At 40.2% G+C, this 16,947-nt stretch overlaps 1 long non-coding RNA gene and 1 pseudogene across 1 annotated transcript in view; both read left to right on the forward strand.

Annotated features, from left to right (window-relative positions):
- The window catches only part of LOC116646906, a 618,727-nt gene that overhangs the window by 291,778 nt on the left and 310,002 nt on the right, over nt 1-16,947 (forward strand). The gene's annotated exons all lie outside the window — the stretch shown is intronic.
- LOC116646902 lies at nt 667-4,039 on the forward strand (annotated as a pseudogene).

Raw genomic sequence — 16,947 nt, forward strand, 5'->3', positions numbered from 1 at the left:
AGGTAACTGGTTACATTTGGAAATCTAAAATCATGGAATTGTAACTTTGACTTTAGAAGTTACTAGAGTTTAATCCCAGATCTCTTCCAGTTCAACTACTTCCCCATTCACCAATAGTTATTTGGAAGTTTGGTCTTATGTTCAATGCGAATTGTTCTTATAGCTACTGCTCACTGGTGCCAATTCTGCTCTCCATGATTACTGTGCAGCCCACAGAACAGCAATGTTAAAAAATGCTCAAAAGAACTGAGTACCTTAATGAGATTGTTGAGAGGCTTCTCGTAAGCAGAGGTGTAGTAGGAAAGTAAGCTCTAGGCAGGCCACTTCCACGAGTTACCTCCGAAAGCTCATGGATCCCATTCCCTCTGTTAGGTGGTGTTTGGGGTTTTTGTTCTTCATGTGAAACCAGCCAGGAGTAGGCAGGTCTCCAGCTCCAGGCTGTAAATCTTCTGAGGACAGCTTCTGTTGCCAAATATTTAGAGAGGATGGGCTGTGTAAGAAGAAAATCTCAGGCTCCCCTGTGGTCCCACTTGACATCCCAGATAGAGCTAAAGCCCTGGCTGGAAGAAAAAAGTGGAGGTGGATTCTTTGTGAGTTTTCGACGATTGGCTTGCAAATAGACACATGTTAATTATATGAGGGCCTGGTGTAGAGCATCGAACACTTTGTATCGGTACAGAAACAAATAATAGGAGCTCGGTGCGTTGTATGGAGTGGACTACAGCTCACCCACCCACTGCTCATTGAAAACAAAACAGCCACAACCTCAGCAAAGAGGAAGTTAACTCTGTGGGTCCTAGGGAATGCCTAGGCCATACCAGCTCTGCCCTTTCTACGACACGAACCTTCTGGCTTTAGGGCTCGATGGACCCAGACAAGGTCGCCGCTGCATGGGCCCAGCCCATGGAGGGTCTGTCCACAAGTCCAGTGGCTATCTACTCAGTATCTTCCAAAGAGGCACCTTGGATTAATGGAAGGAGCAGGCTTTGCAGACAGGCAGACTTGGGTTAGAATTCTGGTTTCAGCACTTAGTCGTTGTGTGCCCTTGAACAAATTATTTAACCTCTCCTTTTCTTCCTCTGTAAAATGGAGATAATTCTCTATCCCATAGCGGTGTGCCACGGATTAAGTAGGATCGTGTTTGCAAATGCAAACATTATAGTAGCTGTTCACTGAGTATTTGTTCCCTGTCCCTTTTCCGCGGATGGCTTCCTTGCCTGTCCCTCTTTCTCTAGTCTGCAATTTGGGGTAAGGACGTGTTAGGAAGTACTTTCAGATATCACCCCGCACACACCTTGCCTTTGGGAGCTCTGCTCATCATCACCTCCGCAGAAAGATGAACCAGAGGACAGGGAAAAAGCAAAACTCAAATCCATCTACTTAGTTCTCTGCGGGCACAACTGTGGAAGGAGGCTAAAAGCTCTTAATGGAAGTGAGTATGTATGAGGCTTCTATTGATGACGCACCTATTCTAGATAGTAGAAAGAGAAATCAAACATGATGCCTGCCTCCCAGGGCCTTGCTGTCTAACGATGGAGTTGTGTTTGTAGGTAAATACCTTCAGGACTGCGATAAATGTTATAACAGAGGTATGCCCAGGTCTTTGGGTTAGTAAATTCCACAGACTGCTTCTCTCTCTCTCATGTACAGTGCAGCTAAAGAGGGTTCCTGGCTTGTCACTGTTGAAGTAGCAACTTACTATGGCTCTGGGAAGGACATTAGCCTTCTTAAATTCTCCTTGGGTTCTGTTTCTAGTGAATTAATTCCCAGATGGTGGTGGAGAACTAAGAGGCAACTTGCTATTGTTAGCAAAGAATGACAGGTGTGGAGATAATTTTGAATTGTGTTAATGTCGTGAGACACAAATGATCTCCTGTTGACATAATACTTGATGTAAATAATGGATTACTGTGTATTACGTTTCAGTGTCCTTGCTGGAAAGCTCAGTCTAAGAGCAAGAGGTGCTTGTGAGATCTGATACTATCATAATCCCAAGAGTTGGCTTTTTTCCCTCTCATTAAAGAAGGAAAAAAGTCAGTTTCTTTGGATTGTCTAATCAAATTCCTGAGAATAAAAGCACTACACGTGAGGTACCTGCTGAGCCGAGGACAGGCGAGCGGGCTGCTCGGAGGACGTGGGGAGGAGAGGGCTGGGCTGGCCAAGGGCAGCGAAGATGCTCAACTTCTGTGCCGCCCCCAGCTGTGTGTGGAAGAGCATTCAGACCTGCCCTTCCTCAGGTTCCCGCAGAACCCTGCCAGATGCCAGAAGTGGGTGGATAATTGTAGCGAGAGCAAACTTAGATGATAAAATGACTGATCAAGTAAATAAACATTATAGATGATATACCAAACACTTTGAGACCTCTGTGATCTTTAGAACTAGTCCTTATAGGACAGTTCTTCAATCTAATATTTATTAGTTTTAGAGAGAGGGTGGGGGAGGGGCAGAGGGAGAGAGAGAATCTCAAGCAGACTCCCCGCTGAGGGGACAGCTAGACGATATCAGAGGTATCGGCTCTTACCAGACACCTGAACAACTCACAGAGTAGACACAGAAAATGACTAAAAGAATTGGGTGAAGATGAAATCAGGACACTGAAACAGAAAAAACAAAAACAAAAACAAAAACAAACAACTTATGAAACTTCTAAACAGGAACAGAAACAAAGAAATAATAGCGATGCTCAGAACCCCAGTGCAGAAGAAAGGGGCCAAGAACAGGATGAAGACATTACCTTTAACCCTTGAAGAAAAGGAAAACAAAGAATACTCAAAATCTTTATTTGGAATTTTGATTCTTCTGGGAAACCAAAACTTACCTAGCTCTGGATGGACACGTGGCTGATGAAATTCCAGAAGTTGTCTGCTCCTGATAGCTTTGCAGCCCTGCTAGGGTGCCAGATGGATTCAGGTGAAGAGGTGCTGAGGAAGCTCTCTGCGACCCCAGCAGGGAAGAGCAACACAGGTGCTAGACATCTGTGAGAGCTACATTCGGGAAGAAACCCTCAGGGACGGGAGAGACCCTCCCTTGATTTCCATGATCGCTGACTGTGTAGTGGGTATCGCAGAGGAAGAGCACCTGCCTGTGTTGGCGAGGCTTGTTGACAAATCCATAACCTGGGGGAGGAATCTGTGGGCTTCCTACCTTATGAAGCTGGTGCAGAAATTTCAGCTTTGCCATTTCACGCTATGATAACTGAGAAGTGGGGATTAAACATGGATATTGTCATAGCCAGGCTTACATTGTGTCCGGTGGATTTTCTTCCAAAATTGAAGTTGTTGCCTGTAGATTTTTAGAGAAATACTCCCAAGCTATCTACATACTCTGCTCTTCCTGTGCCTTAAATATGTGGTTGGCAAAAGCAAGGTCTGTTACGGGATATCTGTTGCATTGCATTAGAAACAATTGACAAAATTCGTTGTTGTTGTTGTTGTTTTTTCCAATCAATCATCACACCTGCTTTTAGAGCATGGCAATGTAATTTCTGTCCTCTTTGAGAACAGTGAAGAAAGGGGCAAAGAACAGAAGGAAATTGGCCATCCTCAGCAGACAGTCAGGAATGATGCTTTTGAAATTTTCGTGACCTCCTGCAAGCACTTGCTTTATGTTTAGATAGTATAGTGACACAAATACTAGATGGAATAGCTGTGGCTGTCCAAGTATTTGCGCTCTGTAGTGCAGTAACACACTTTGATTTCATTGTTACCATTGTTGTTCTCGAACGTGTTCTATCTTTTACAAGAGCTTTTGGGAAAAATCTCCAAGGGCAAACCTCTGATATCTTCTTTGCAGCCAGTCATTTGACTGCAATGCTTTGTTCACTAAATGAATTGATGGAACATATTGAAGTTTATCATAAATTTTGGTTTGCGGAAGCCACAAATTTGGCACCCAAGCTTGGTATTCAGACGAAACTCCCTGAGAATGTCTGTAGAGCCCAGCAAGGCAACCTGGAATCTCAGCTGATGTCTGAGAGTTCCTAAGGAAACTCTAAGTGTTCCAACAGTGGGGCACACTGTTCAGGAACTGGAAGATAGAGTCTCAGAACAGCACCTGAAAGCTCTTAAATGCTTATCCCTGGTGCCCTCAGTCATGGGACAGATCCCATTTAATACACTGGAGGAGCACCGTGCTGATGCGTACAGAAGTGACTTACCCAGTCCCGGCACACTCAGCTCAGTCGTACTGTTAAAGAATCAGGTGGGAACATAGAGGGGAAGATACAGTTTCCATCCACCATTTATGAAGCCCTCCATCTGCCAGACATCAATTTTTTTCCCTAATGTTTGTGCATTGCTGAAGGTCCTATGCATTTCTGTGATGAGGGTTGAGAATGAATGCTATGAAAATAAGTCAAAGTGTCGCAAAGCATACCTGAAGAACACTTTGACAGGCCAAAGGTGAGGTAACTTGGCTTTGCTTAACATAAGTTTTGACGTAAAACATGACCTGAATTTAATAATGGTGGACACATATCAAACTCAGTACAGCTAAGTCAGAGCTTCCCACAGATAATTCTGAAACCATTGAGACTACCTAAGAGACTTTGAACATAAGCTTTCTCTTCTATTTGATACTTGAAAAAATATGAAAGAAATTTCAAAACAGCTTCCAGAAAAAAGCTGTAAGTGTATGTAGGCCCTTTAATAATGGAATATCTTGACCTTAGGCCTCTCATTGAGGACACTGGCCATTGATAATCTGCCTTTAATGGCCCCTGTTTGAACTTTCCCATTTGGAAGACCTAACTTTTTCCAGAAGATAGCATTAACAGTGCCACATCACACTTCTGCAAGATCTCTGCTAATGGCACTTTGGAATTGTGTTAGTTGTCATTTTAGATATAACATTTATTTTTATTTTTTAAGATTTTATTTATTTGAGAGAGACAGAAAGAGAGTAAAAATATGAACAGGGGGCAGAGGCAGAGGGAGTAGACTCCCTGCTGGGCAGAGAGCCTGACATGGGCTCGATCCCAAGACCCTGAGACCATGACCTGAACTGAAGGCAGATGCCCAACTGACTGAGCCACCCAGGCACCCCTAGGCATAAGGTTTATTATCACTGTAGATCCAATTGCTGGGTATTGGGTTATCAATTCTTTGAAGAAATGAATTTCGAGGAGGTGTGGGAAGAAGGAATACATTTTATAAAATATTATAACAAGGTTCACTACTGACCTCTGACTAGTATTTAATATTTATATAAATATAAATATTTAATATTTAAGTATGTTGTTAAATATCTGTAATAGACAGTTTAAGGGAATTACCAGACAGAGAAACACGTGAGCTCCCGAAACAAGAATCTCAGAGTAGGTTTTTGTTTTTATCAGATGAACTTAAACAAGTTACAGTTAAAGTTTGAATGGAACAGCCTGCTTTTGTTGTTGGTCCACATCTAGTTGCTGCTGTTAACATTCTTTTGTTGAGGTTATATCTTCATAAGCTTTGCAGCAGGTGTAAGTTGAACACTTCTGTTGCATGGTCAAGACAGGATCAGAGGCCATGGATACCGACAACTGATTTGCCTGTTTTCTTCTGTCTTTTCCTATCTCTGTATCTATTGCCTCATCTTGGTTTATAAGTGAAACCTGAAAAACCTACAAAAATAAGTGTTTTGTAGTTTGTCTAGGAATAATACAGAAAATATTACTATTATTTTTGGTGATGAAAATAAGTTTTGTATAGTTTATTTCAACCTAAGTAAACTGTGAGGTTTTTTTTTAAAGTATTACCCTTAAAAGGTTTAAAAAATTTTTTTTATTTAAATTTGAGTTAGTTAATGTACAATGTAATATTAATTTCAGGTGTACAATATACTGATTTAGTGCTTCCATACAAGGCCCAGTGCTCATCATGACAAGTGCACTCCTTAATCCCCATCACCTATTTCACCCATCTCCCACCCACCTCTCCTCTGGTGACCATCAGTGTGTTCTCTATAGTTAAGAGTCTGTTTCTTGGTTTGCCTCTCTCTCTCTCTCCACTTTGCTCATTTGTTTTGTTAAACAAATTCAGTAAAGTTGCAGGATATAAAAGCAATGTACAGAAATCTGCTACATTTCTATACATCAAAAATGAGGAAGCAGAAAGAGAAATTAAGGAATCAATCCCATTTACAATTGCACCAAAATCAACAAGATACCTAGGAATAAACCTAACCAAAAAGGTGAGAGCCTGTACTCTGAAAACTATAAAACATGGATGAAAGAAATTGAAGAGGACAAAAAAAAAAGAAAGAAAGAAAGAAAGAAAGATATTCCATGCTCATGAATTGGGAGAACAAATATTGTTTAAATGTCTATACTACCCAAAGCAATTGACACATTTAATGCAATCCCTATCAAAATACCAACAGCATTGTTCACAGAGCTATGTGAACAATCCTGAAATTTGTATGGAACCACAAAAAGCCCCAAATAGCCAAAGCAATTTTGAAAAAGAAAAAGCTGGAGGCATCACAATTCCAGACTTCAAGTTATATTACAAAGCTGTAGTGATCAAAACAGTATGGTACTGGCACAAAAATAGACACACAGATCAATGGAACAGAATAGAAAACCCAGAACTGAACCCACAACTATATGGTCAGTTAATCTTTGACAATGCAGAAAAGAATATCCAGTGGGAAAAATACAGTCTCTTCAACAAATGGTGTTGGGAAAACTGGACAGCAACATGCAGAAGAATGAAACTGGACCACTTTCTTCACCATACACAAAAATAAACTCAAAATGGATTAAAGACCTAAATGTGAGACCTGAAACCATTAAATTCCTGGAGAACACAGGCAGTGACGTCTTTGACATCGACTATAGCAACTTCTTTCTAGATATGTCTCCTGAGGCAAGGGAAACAAAAGCAGAAATAAACTATCTGGATTTCGTCAAAATAAAAAGCTTCAGCACAGCAAAGGAAATGATCAGCAAAACTAAAAGGCAGTCTATGGAATGGAGAAGATATTTGCAAATGATATATCCGATAAAGGGTTAGTATCCAAAATATATAAAGAACTTATAAAACTCAACACCTAAACCAATTAATCCAATTAAAAATGGGCAGAAGATATGAACAGTTATTTTTCCAAGGAAGTCTTCCAGATGGCCAACAATACATGAAAAGATGCTTAACATCACTCATCATTAGGAAAGTGCAAATCAAAACTACAATGAGATACCACCTCACACCTGTCAGAATGGCTAAAATCAATAATACAAGAAATAATAGGTATTGGTGAGGATGTGGAGAAAGGGAAACCCTCTTGCACTATTGGTGGGAATGCAAACTGGTGCAGCCACTGTGGAGGACAATATGGAGGTTCCTCATAAAGTTAAAAATAGAAATACCCAAGATTCAGTAATTGCCCTACTAGGTATTTACCCAAAGAATACAAAAAAATACTAAATCAAAGAGACACATGCACCCTGATATTTATAGCAGCATTATCTACAATAGCCAAACTGTGGAAACAGCCCAAGTGCCCATTGACTTATGAATGGATGAAGAAGGTATGGTATCTATATACAATGGAATATTATTCAGCCATAAAAAATGAAATCTTGCCATTTGCAATGATGTGGATGAGCTAGAGGGTATTATGCTAAGCGAAATAAGTCAATCAGAGAAAGACAAATACCATATGATTTCACTCATATGTGGAATTTAAGAAACACTTGAAAGATTTTTGTACATCAACATAATCATGCAAAAATGTATTCTGTGATACAAAAAATAATATAAGACTGCCTGTTGGATTATCTGTCCTTTTTTCATTTTTGGTTTCTTGATGTTAATAATGATCATAAACTTATTTGAAAGAAAACATACCTGTGTTTCCAATAGTCAAATGGCATTAGAGACAAAAAATAATCCATTCTTCCCTTTCTCACTAGCCCATCAGACGTGAGTGTGCAGTGGCCATCTCTCCTCTTCTGCATGGCGTTTCTCTATCCATTCAGTATTGGAGTCAGGCAAAGATTGCTTTTACGTCACTAGCCCTCCATACCCCTTCCCTCCTCTGCCTTGGCCAAATGAGGATTGGCTTCTATATGGAAAAGCTCTGTGGACAGTTAGATGTATGTGTTGAAGCCGTTGTTGGTGGGGAGGGGACCTCTGTGTACGTGGGTCACATTCTTAGGCAAGAAATCTCAATGACAAAAGTCTGACAGTTGTGTTGGTGGCAGATCCAGGGGAGGGTTGCTCAAATTGCATGAATCTGCATTCCTTGATCTCATTCTGGGCAAAGGTACCTGAGTGTCTCCCACTGAGTGAATGTGGGCCATATGGGGGAGCTTGCAGCAGATGTCCTCAGTACTTCAGGTATGTTCCTTAGACCCTTCCCTTTCAGTGTGCTCATGCTGACTTCTAGTTACTAATGACTCTTTCCTAAGGATTTTTCTAGGACAGGAGCATGCCACTCTGCCTGGGGTGAAGTAGGCTAGATGTGTCAGAGAATTAACTCCTCTGGAACAGTCTTAAGATTGACTTGAAATGTGAAGTTAGGGTGTATTTGTATACTTACAAATACCACGATTCTCTTGTTTCTAAGCTAGGATGATTCTGAGGCATCTGACAGTATTTCCCAAATTTCCTTGTGGGATGAAACTCTAGTGGTAACGGGCTCTTTTCTGACTGTCTCCTCTTCCCTCATTACCTTTCCGGGGTTCTCGGCAACTCCTAAATAAATTACTGGCATTCACAGCCTTCCTCGGTGTCTACTTTTGGAGGAGCCCAGACTAAGACAGGTGGCACTAGAAGAGGTCCAAGGAAGAAATACCCTTATGATAGGAATCTGGAACTTGCCAGCCAGATCACAAAAAGGGCTCTATTATTGGTGGTGATAAGAGAGGTGAGGATAAGCCCTGGCATGCCGAGCATCACAATTATGAATATTTTCATCTGTGGTGAATTGGAATGGGAAACAGGCTTACAGAATATCTCCAGCATTTTTTAGCTATGGTGGCAGTGATAATGATGACTGTGGAATTGATGTTAATTGTCACAGTGGCACTGAAGGGAAAAGACCACCTTGGTTTAGCTAACCATCAAATTATTCTCCACATGAGGCCCAGAAGACCTTTAATTCAGCATTTAAAGAACCCATATTTCCTGTATCCATAAGGCAGATGCACCTGAGTGTGAAAGAAGTGGGATTGCAGAGACTTGACTCTTAGCCCTGGCAAGTCTCCTATGCTAAAATCCAGGGCCTTGGTGTGGGAGGAGCATGGACCTGAGACCCGAGATGTGGAGATTGGGGACTGATGTACTTGAGAACCTTGAATTAACAGATTCTCCTGAATTCCCTTCTCTGAAAATGGTTCCCTTTCCCTTTGTTTACAGGAGAGCAGATTCTCCTTGCCTAGAAATCATGCAGAGGGAGACACCTCATAAAATGATACTTACCTTCTTCAAGGTTTTCCTTTACTTGCTTCAGAGATTCTAGGACAGTAACTAGGGTCAAAACTCAGCTTGAACTCCTGAGAAAATATTTTCCCTGCTCCAGGAAAAAAGAAAAAAAGGGTTCCTTAACAACAGAGTTGCAAGACTTGGCTAATATGTCCTGGCAGAATCAGGAACATTATACGTATACTTTGAGGGTACTGCCCCAACTATGAGGAGTTTAAGGCTGCGTAGACAGAATTTTTTAAATGTGAGCATTCTCGCATGACATCAGCTTTAATGTCCTAGGCAGAACTACTCTTGTGGACTCAATATGCTGCTGGGATAGTTCTTCCAAGTTTGGAAAATGATAGCTTGCAGCAAACGAGATGCCATTAGTATATAAGTACCCAGCTCTCTTGCTCCTTATGTGGGGAGATTCTTAGGTGGGTGTTGAACACTCAATTCCACAGTTTTCCCTTAAAATTAAGCAGCTAGAAGCTGAAAGAAATATCAGATTCCTAGGGATGAAGAAATGGTCATCAGTGACAGCTGAGTGAAGGAGGGAGTGTAACAGGTCAAGGAGGAAGTTCTCCATCCTGAGTCAACCTGAACATCTCTTAGCCCCAGGAGTGTATAGTCATCTTGGGACAGAACAGTCCAAGTAAAAATTTTCTATCCCTTCACTATTTTTGCTTCTGCTTTGAAACCAGAGAGATAAGAAACTATCTAGCAATCGAGGGATGGGTGGTGAGGAAAAAGGAAGAGATATACAAGTCAGAGAAATACAGAAGAAGCCAAATATTACTCCTTTTCATGCCTCTAGGCTTTCAGTCTAAAATAAGCTAGAGTTGTGAGGAAAGATAAAATATGTGATTAATTGGTTTTTGAATTTTTATGAGTGTCTGAGAGTAGATATTCTAATTATTGAATTGACCTTGTATTCTGATTTAAAAGGATAGAAGAACGTCTTTTAACTAAAAGTGATCCAAAAAATTATGATATCTATCAAATTTCTACTCAGCCGCAGAGTAACTATTTCTGGGGAGTCTCTAGAGATACATTGAAACAAACCAAAACACAAAGTTTCATTTGATTCCATCAGATGTGTCTGTTCAGCATGTCCCTTCTACTACATTGTTGCCTTTGTCTTCCTCAGAAACACTCCAGCTTTTCTCCCCATATGTTCTGTTACCAAAAAAAAAAAAAAAAAAAAAAAAAAAAAAAAAAAAGGCATAGTTGATAGCAACTGACCTAGAGAAAAGGTAGCATAGAGTGCTGGGAGAAATCTTGGTTGTCTCATGTGTGTATCGCCTAGCCCATCATACTTGGTGGTTGGTAACTCCCAGGCTATTTTAAAGCCATTGTAACATTGTTTCATTTGTCTTCTTTTGCAAGCATAAAATAATGTATAGACAATGGAGGGGAAAAAAAGAGTATGAGATAAAAGGTTGAAGAGCATGAGGCCATTTGGCTTTCTTTCTTGATTCTCAAAATAAATACAGTAATGTTTGCTTCATAAGGAAGAGAGAAACAGGAGGAATTGTGCAGTAAGTCACTTACCATCACTGTGTTCCCTCAGAATCTTCAAGAGCACTGAGTGTGCCCAGAAACAGATCTGTGACCTAAACCAAGTGTTTCTCTCTTGCTGTGTATTTTTGTGTTGTAGAAAACACAATCCAAAGCTGTAATCAAAATCTAGCAAGATCACTTCCTCTTTCTTTGCGTGAATCCTTGTTTAACATGGAAGGCAACAATTATTGTTGGGACTATTTATTCTCCTCCAAATGCTCTTGATTGATCCCTGGGACCTGATGTTTTTTGAATTTGTTATAGATTGACTTATTAGAAAATTCCTGATGGTCTCATTCCATCTTGATCAAATTCAACAGCTCAGAGAAAACAGTAATTGAAATTGTCATGAAATATGGGTGGGGCTCAAGAAGCCCATCTCTTCGTTTGGACCAATGTTTCCTAACTGTCCAGAGACAAGTTGTATGTCTAGGGTAGTGGTTATCAACAAGGGGTGATTTTGTACCCCCATCCCTGTGACAGTTGGCAGTGTCTAGAGCTATTTTTGCTGGTACCCCGGGGAGGGGTACTGCTGGCATCTAGTGGGTAGAGGCTGGGGATGCTGCCAAACAGATGTATTAGTTTCCTATGTCTGTGTAACATAGCAGCTTGCAGCAACACTGCTTTATTAACCCACACTTTTTTAGGTCAGAAGCCTGGGAGATTGGGAAGGGTGCTTGACCAGGTTATCTACTTAGAGTATCATGGGGCTGAAATCAGGGTGTTGGTTAGGTTGGGCTCTTATATGGAAACTCTGGGGGAGAATCCACTTTTAATCTCATTGACGTTGTTGGCAGAATTCAGTTCCTTATGGTTTTAAGACTGAGGTCCCCATTTCCTTGCTGGTTGTCAGACATTCTTAGCTCCTATAAGGAACTCCTCATGTCCCCTGTGTTTGCTCATGTCCCTCTCCATCTTCTAAGTCAACAACAGCATGTTGAACACCCCCCAATTCCTTCCCCCCCCCCCCAACCTTATGCTTTGAATCTCTGACTTTCTCTTCTGCCACCAGCCAGAGAAAATTCTTCTTTTAAAGGGCTCACCTGATTGGATCAGGCCTGTCTGCATAATCTCCGTAACTGAAGATCACCTATTTGGAACTTCAGTTACATCTAAAAAAGTTTCTTCACAGCAGCCCCCATTAGCTTTTGATTGACTATTTGGAAGAGGAGAGACCATCTTGAGAATGCTGTTTACCACCACAGTCTATAATGCACAAGGCAGTCTCTTACAACAAAGAATTACCTGACCCAAAATGTCAGTACTGCTGAGATTGAGAAACCTTGGTCTCGGTGTACCTTTTTGTGCATGGTGGAAATATCTTCAGCTTCTCTTTCTCATGAAGGGATGGGCCACTGGCTTTCTGATCATGACCCCAAACTCTCATTTTCCAGGAGTTGTTGGACGCAAAGACCTTATGAATTATTTGACACCTGCTGGTCCATCTATCTTTACCCATTGGCCACTCTAGCCTCACATCCATCAGTATGTGTAGTTTACGTTCTTCTGTTCTTTGAGGCAAGTGGTATTTTATTTAAATATATTAGGAAAAGGGAAGAATGTTAACATTTTTTTGCATTTGGCCAGATAATCGGAATATAATCATGCATGTAATTAGAATGCAAGTTCCTGATTACAGAGACTGCTCCTTGGTCACTGATACCCTGAGCACCTAGCACAATTTGTGGCTCATGGTAGGGCCACATTATTTATTTGTTGAATGACTGACTTTTGCAGTCAGGGATAATACAGCAAGACAAACCTTGACTTTTGGTACAAATATCCAGATTTAAATCGGTCTTAGGCTTGATTAGACAATGCTTTATTATGAGGTATAAAGGGATAAAGCATATGTTTATGCAACTAGAGACTAAAAATACCTTCATAGGTATATAAAGGTGTGTAGGCTCTCAGTCTTTCTAAAACTTAGAGCAGCCACCTGGTTTAAATTCTTAGCCCGGTATGAAATCTTTATAACACTCCTGATGGGTCAGTCTGGTTTGCATTTGAAACTTTCCAGATGGTATCACAGGATTTGGATACTTTGGAATAGAAATCTTCAAAGTTTTTTTTTCTCCTGAATACTCCCTAAAGAATTTTGGAAAATCATGGATTCCTTTGGATATTTTAATTTGACATCTAAAACTTTTTAACCATAATATTTGTAAAGAATTAATTTCTGGCATTTTCCATATCATGTATGTACTTTCAATATATTTTTCAGAACATCAGATTGATAGATTTAGTTCATTCAATTTGTATAATATGTCTTCCATACAATATATCAGGTAAATGCAGTTCCAATTGTTAATCAAAATAGACAAATGAGGTTTACTTTTTGTGCAAAAAGTCTGGATTCATTTTTCAGTTAAATAAACTGGAATCCTTGTATCCCTGTGACAACTTCTCACTTCTAAATTCTAATTCTAAGATAAATCAATACACAGATAGACATAGAGCCTTAAAATGAGTCTGTCACCTGGATGAAATAAGGCACTGCCCCATCAGTATTTCTTACAGATGATCTTTATGCTTTGCTGTCACCTCGTCAGGAATTATACAACCTCATGGTATTCCTTTGTTTTTATATCCTGAGTAATGCACAGTTGGTGAGGATTGGCGAATGTAGGTTCTTCTTTTGTAAAGTCGGAGTGTTGATAAAGAATAAGTTTTAACCTTAGATAGAAACATTTTAGGGAAAAGGACACATAGAGGTTGAGGATTTGGGAAATGATTCCTTGAAAACTATACATACCCATTTACCCCTGGAAAAATCTTAATGTACTCTCAGGAATTTGAGTCCCCCATTTTTAAAAAATTTTTTTATTGTTATGTTAATCACCATACATTACATCATTAGTTTTTGATGTAGTGGTCCATGATTCATTGTTGCGTATAACACCCAGTGCTCCATGCAGTACGTGCCCTCTTTAATACCCATCACCAGGCTAACCCATCCTCCCACGCTCCTCCCTTCTAGAACCCTCAGTTTGTTTTTCAGAGTCCATCGTCTCTCATGGTTCGTCTCCCCCTCCGATTTCCCCCCCTTCATTCTTCCCCTCTTGCTATCTTCTTCTTCTTCTTTTTTTTTTTATAACATATATTGTATTATTTGTTTCAGAGGTACAGATCTGTGATTCAACAGTCTTACACAATTCACAGCGCTCACCATAGCACATACCCTCCCCAATGTCTATCACCCAGCCACCCCATCCCTCCCACCCCCCACCACTCCAGCAACCCTCAGTTTGTTTCCTGAGATTAAGAATTCCTCATATCAGTGACATCATATGATACATGTCTTTCTCTGATTGACTTATTTCGCTCAGCATAATACCCTCCAGTTCCATCCACATCGTTGCAAATGACAAGAGTTCATTCCTTTTGATGGCTGCATAATATTCCATTGTATATATATACCACATCTTCTTTATCCATTCATCTGTCGATGGACATCTTGGCTCTTTCCACAGTTTGGCTATTGTGGTTGAGTCCCCCATTTTGAAGACTGCTGGTTTTGGTGACAATCTTCTGCATGATTAGAAATGGCTTTTTAATACTGAAATAGTGATTTGAAATATACTTTCTACCCTTTATCTGTTCTACTATGTTTCAGTTCTCTCATAAGTACCTAGAGTAGGAAAAATGCATCTTCTATTGATGATGCTCCAAACATTTGAAGATTCTCTGCTGCATCCCTGATGTCTTTCTATCTCAAGATTCATATTTTTAGTTCCTAGAATTGCTCATTATCTGTTACTGTTTTCAGTCCTTTTACCCTTATAGTTATCCTCAAACTTATCATAAAGGATCCTCAAACTTACCAAAATTGTCCTGAATTTTGATGTCCAAAACAGTATAATGCTTCTACTGTCAGGGGTAAAATATTAATCCTAGTAATTTTCTTTCTAGTGTAAGGAACTACCATTTACTGAATGCTTAGTGTATGCTTAGTGCACAAAATAATATTGCAGAGAAGATATTGTTGCTATTATTCTCATTTTACAGATGAGAAAACTGAATCAGAATAAGACTAGGTAACTTGAACAAGGTCTAGAGCTTCAGTCATTACTTTGCTTATTAATTAATTGCTGGCTGGGCCAGCACTTGATGTAACAGCAACATGACAGCTTACGGAGTGTAGGGATGCAGGGCCCAAGGTAGTCAAGATAGATGATTAGGCAGAATGTCAGGACCTGAATATCCTCCGGCCAAGTCCCTCTAAATCTGTGAGGAGCCTCACATGTTTCCTGCTGCTGTGGTCTAGAATGACGTGCCTAGGTAACCTGGTGCATGGTGGGCTTTCCAAACTAAACTCTGCTCAGTCCAAGGGAGTGTGTTGAGTGTCTGGTGGACCACTGCCAGGGGAGTGGGAGGGAGACCTCCAAAATGGGGCTTGGCATCTCCCCTCCTCTGCTTCACTTGTTCATACTTGTAGATAGCAGTAGAGATAGAACTGAGATAGGGATAGAATTAGAGATTGTGTGTGTGTGTGAGAGAGAGAGAGAGAAAGAGAGAGAGACCACTAGTTATGAAAAGAATACTAATTTTGGAGTCCATTTGCTTAGGTTTGATATCCACAAAATACTTACTAGTAAGTGACTAAGTGACCTGGGCATGGTCTTTAGCTCCCCTGAGCTTTCGTTTCCTCACCTGACATATAGCAGGTAGTCAAAGGTTTTTGTTGAGCAAATAAGCCAATGAATGAATAAATAAATAAATAATTTTATACCTTGGCAAAAATAACTTTGCAAGGTTAGGTTGAGGATTAATGCTACTACAGCCTGGCACATAGTAGGTGTTTTGCAGATAATAATAATAATAATAGCACTCGTCATTATTGATTCAGTGCTTTTATTTTGGATTGGTCTAACAGGTGCCCATGTGGTACGTCTCTCTATGCTAGATGGAGATCCCTCATCAAAATTGAAAGCAAGTATTATATGTTGCTGAATATTTGGAATGTGCCTAAGTCATGAGGGCCATGCCTATTAGAAAGGGAAGACTGGGAATCTCAGAAGCTTCTTGGCCCTCCAGTCTTGAAGGTGTGGCTTGAGAAGTTGGGTGGCGGAAACAGTGGCAGCGTGTTGTCTGGGAGAAGTCTCGCCATTGTGCCAGATGTTCCAAAATCATACAGCAACTCAGTGAGCTCAGTTCTTACAGACCAAGAAGTGTGCATGTTTGCTGTCATTGGTGTTCTTGGGGCCTGAATTCCACTACCAGTGACATCCAAGTCTATGGGCACATTCATTCTCTGGGTGAGAACAAATTAGGAATCTACAGCCCATTCTTCTTGAAAGAGAAAGGTGTGAGGTGGGGGTGGGGAAGTCTGCTGGGCTTTTGATATGAAAATTGATGTCTTTACCTAAATCATTTCCAGTTAAATACCATTGTCTTGTGTATCACATTCATCTGCTGTAGACTGTAAATTCTCCAAGGTAAGACCTTGTCTTTTCATAGGTTGTGTAAAATGGTGAAGACACTTTCAGCACTTGTGGTATAACAGATGGTTATCATTTATAACAAAAGAATAAGAACAATGGCAGCCTACTCATGTCCTAGAAGCTTGGTGTGCAAAAGGAACCCCATTACATATTTATATTTATATTTATATTTATATTTATATTTATATTTATATATGTCATAATCCCCTAACAACATATTGTAAAGGTGTGCATGTTTCTCCCTGGGAAAACCTGACAACTCATTCTTCAAAGTCTAGAAAACAGACTAGTGAGAGTTAATTCTAATTACGTAAAGATTCTTTGCTTTACAAGACAGTTTTTCTAAAAGTCTCTTTAAATAGACACATCTCTTTTTGGAGTATTCAAAATTGGATTTGCCTTACAAAATGTTGATTAAGCTCAACTTTTCAGGAGCAAAGAGACTGTACAAAAATGGGGCATTGCATGTCAAGTGTTATTGGTGAAGTCTCACTTAGTGATCACAAGGCTCACCATTCCATCCACTGAGCCCATCAAAGTCAGAATGTCCA

The sequence above is a fragment of the Phoca vitulina genome, unplaced genomic scaffold (assembly GCF_004348235.1).
Source record: "Phoca vitulina isolate PV1807 unplaced genomic scaffold, GSC_HSeal_1.0 scaffold38, whole genome shotgun sequence".
NCBI classification, from domain to species: Eukaryota; Metazoa; Chordata; class Mammalia; order Carnivora; family Phocidae; genus Phoca; species Phoca vitulina.